This window comes from Monopterus albus, unplaced genomic scaffold (genome assembly GCF_001952655.1).
Source record: "Monopterus albus unplaced genomic scaffold, M_albus_1.0 scaffold127.1, whole genome shotgun sequence".
Taxonomy (NCBI): domain Eukaryota; kingdom Metazoa; phylum Chordata; class Actinopteri; order Synbranchiformes; family Synbranchidae; genus Monopterus; species Monopterus albus.
Window position 1 is genome coordinate 3,660,354 of NW_018128007.1, and position 4,442 is coordinate 3,664,795.

Here is a 4,442-nt window from a genome sequence, read left to right on the forward strand (position 1 = left end):
TTTATGTTTTATTGTGTTCTCTCATGTTTTGGACGCTGATCATTCAAGGATCATGGTTAATTGATTGATTGATTTAGTCCTCTCTCTTTAGGCGTGGTTCAGCTTGCGGTTTTACCGGGTTGCTTTGAAGTAGCTATCAATTGAAACTCTACATTTTCAAAACAGCTAACAAATTTGTTTAAACAGTGTTACTGATGGTAAAATGACACATTTCATTTGCAAAAGGCTTCAGCCATGCTAAAACATTTAAAATAGGTAACAAAAGCAAATTTTGGCTCCAAACAATACAACTTGCAAACAAGTATAGGAGCTCTCTCAGTCAGTCATTATACAGGGGAAAACAAAGGACAAAATACGCAACTCAGTGTGAATCAGTGCACCATTGCTTGGCATTGTAGCCTATAGCCGGTGCCCTTTGTCTTTCTATATAGGCTGTGACAAATTAACCTTTTTGTGCAAAGATCACCGCTTCCCTGATTTCACGTAGCCTTACGGCATTGTTTGCTGCAACTATGTTTACAAGGGCTGCCTCCTGTTAAGCACTGAAATTGAATTGATATTAAATTCTTTATCTCGGTAACAATAAATTTAATGCACTGATAGATGAATTAAAGAAACCTAGTGAATGGTTGAGAAACAAAAAGCAGAGAAGTTTTGACTTTTGGAAATAGTTGAGTGATTATCAACGAGGTTGTAGATTAGTTTTTGTTAATTGCAAAATTGGTTAATTAATTGATTGTTTTAGTGTTGGGACCCTGTAGTTCTTTAAGGATGGACCTTCAAAGAGGCGAGACTAGACCACACCTGACTTAGGAGTCAGTAGAGCCTTACACTGTGTACACTGCAGTTAGTCAGGCGTGGGGCACTTTTAAAAGTCGTCAACAGAAAGTGAAACAAACACTATCATGCAACTCATTCACACTGAAACCCAAAACCACTTGAGGTTAAATATGAGAAGTCACAAAAAAAAAACATTTACAAAGGAAATTCACAGTAATTGCAATGCAAAGTCTTTCATTTGTCAAAAATAAACTATCTGAACTGTCACTTTAACTACATTGTGATAAAATGTCGGGATTTCACTGCATTAATTGCACACCAGCTTGCTAAACTGTATGTTACAGGTTCCAACATCATAAAAGTGAAGAAAAATGTGTATGACAAACTGTTTTATTAAATCTGCAACCTCAGTGTGACAGCATGTTCAGAGGTGAGGCAGAAAGTGCTCTCTGTGTGCTTGCCACTTATGTTTGCACAATAAAGGCTTGTGTTTGTTTCAGTACTCTTGAGCTAAGAGCCACCGTCTTGTGGCTGTGGCTTACTTCAATCTATCCAACCATTTACTTATAGTAAGGGTAGTGATGTGCGATACCACTTATTTGCTTTTTGATCCAATACCAAGTAAAATCCAGGCTGGTATCAGTATTGGCAATACCAATATTTTGTGCAAAAAACAAGGGAAAAGAGATTGGTCCAGACAACAAAGACTGATGGAGGACAGGAGATAGGCTATAAAGGTGTATCTATAAGGGCTCGGTGCCACCCTGCTCACATACTGTGAAGGGACATTTCTGCAGCCCAGACACTGAACTGTTGGCTTTAGGACAGGGACCTTTTACATGCCATCTTGGTTGTTGTTTGCTTCCCTCCACCCAGCAACCGCATATGACATCTGCTCTGTTGCCAAGACTCCAGAAAAAGATGTTCTTATTCTGCAGTGTCTCAGGCATTTACAGAGTCATGGTTCACATAGGACTATGACAGGTGGAAGGAGAAATAGTTCCTATCAACTGGGCATTATTTGGACTGTCCTGGATAGAGTGGTTACTGTCTACTGGGTCCCCCTGTTGAAGATAAAATATACATTTAACCCTAACCCTAACCCTCCCAACTGGGAGGCGAACCCTAACCCCACCTCACCGGAGGGACTCGGAAGTTGTGAACCCTAGCCGGGCGGCGAACCCAACCCTAAACAATAACCCTACCGAGGCAAACGGGAATACTTACCTGGGACCAAATTACACGAGTTGTCTGGACCCACCGGAGGGCAAGCAGCCACGGGGGTACTCGTCTCTGTTCCTGATGACAAATAAGTCTCAGATGAAATTGGCCATATCCTGGGAGTGGTGACCCCAGTTGAACCAGAGCCTCAATTTTTTTGGAGGGGCCTCCGACTCTTCCTTGCTGGGCACACCGGGCGGCGTATTGGCCAGTCTATCCAGCCCGTGCCTACGTCCGCCCATATATGGTGTGCCTGACTTGGGATTGTTGGGGGCCCCAAAATTCATAATTCTATCCACACACACAATAACTCAATAAGGGCACTCAGGAGGAGAAAGGGTTAATACAAATTTTATTGGAAGGAGAAACTAAAGGAAAAGGGAAAGTCAGGAGTTAAAACAATGGAGGCACATATTTGCCCCTTTAAAAAGCAAGAGACATTCTCTACGCTTTTCATTCTCTCTCGAACCTTCGAAGAGAGCAGACCTATTGCTGCTGACAGAGACTTACCTGGTTCATATTACTTAGGAAGGGCCAATCAGCCCGAAACGTCGCGACAGGCCTCAGGGGAGGGGACATCACCCCCCCACTATTGATACTTACCTGAAGGACAAATATTCCTCAGCTAACGACTACTTACCTGCAGCTCCAGCTTCGTGCCTAATTTTTTGAATACCCAGTACCTCAGATCTGGGAACTACCCCCCCACTGTTGACCCTGACCTTAACCCTATTACATCTATCCCTACCCCTGCCTCCTTACCTAAACTTAACCACTAGGACTCTTGCCTAATCTTAACCCATTCGGACCTACACCTAATCTTAACCCAGGAGTCCGGCCTTAAACCCCACCCTGGGAGGCCAACCTAACCATAACCATTTGGGAGGGCTTGCTAAACCCAAGCTGGGATACAAACCCTAACCCTAGTTTGTGTTACTTACCTGGATTAGGACTAAATTGGAATATATAATTGGCATTCATGATTGGCATACTTACCGGGAACCTGTGAAAAGAAAAAATACCTACCGGGGACCTGTGAAAAGAAATTGGGATACATAATTGGCGTCATTAATTGGAATACTTACCGGGAACCTGTGGAAAGAAACATACTTACCGGGGACCTGCAAAAAGAAAAATACTTACCTGACCTTAACCGCATCCTGGGAATGTCCATACCACAACCACGGTGAACAGGGATCTTGACTCCCACACCCTTAACCATATGGACCGTATTCTTTTGAGTGGGGAAGGGGGACCTCCGACCCTTTGATTTGATTTGATTTGATTTATTCTTTCAAGCATGTAAAGACAGTTGATATGTCAACACACATAATTTTACACATATCCAACAAATGCTAATCCAATATCAATTTGCTTATACCTAATACATGCTTGAATGGAGTAGAAAGAAGTCAGACTTATCCAGTCCTACCCCATGACATCATCTTACATCATTGGTTTGCAAGCAGTATCGCTACATAAATAATTCTCTTCTACACCACACAAGTAATATACTAAAAAAATTATTACAGAGTGTTAACATTCTTACATAATTACATTCTTAAATAATTATCTTCTACACCACACAAGTAATATACTAAAGAATTATTACAAAGTGTTAACATTCATACACCACACCCACAATGTTCCATCTAATTAATCATTAAGCCTGTTCTTGCATATATCTTGATTGACACATACCTTTATATTTATGTTTAAACTCGTCAATTCTATTACTATTTTTTATGTCCACACTTAAATTATTCCATAGTTTTACCCCACTTATGGAAATACAAAATCTTTTTTTGGTTGTACATATAACATGAATTTTTAAATTTAACTGACCCCTTAAATTGTATCCCCCTTCCCTTTCATTAAATAGTTTTTGAATTCCACCAGGTAATAAATTGTTCCTGGCTTTATACATAAACACAGCAGTCTTATATCCCACTAAATCAAAAAACTTTAACAATTTAGACTGTATGAAAGCTACATTGGTGTGATCCCTATACCCCATCTTATGCACAATTCTTATCACTCTTTTTTGTAATATATACAATGGTTGAAGTGAGCTTTTGTATGTATTTCCCAATGGTAAAATCAATGAAGAATACAAAATACATAGTGCTTTCCCGTCCAAAATATATCTAACCCTTGCCAATATCAATATATTTTTTGCTATTTTGTGCTGAACATATCTGATATGAGATTTCCAGGAGAATTTGTCATCAACTATGACACCTAGAAATTTAATTTCATATACTCGTTCTATATTAGCTCCCCCAATTTTCAATTGAAGTTCATTATCTAGTCTACGATTCCCAAATACCATAAATTTAGTTTTATCCAAATTCAGAAATACTATATTACTGTCACACCATTTCTTTATCTTCTCAAGTTCCTGTGAAACCCATCCAGAGAGTTGCTGTAGGTTTTCACCC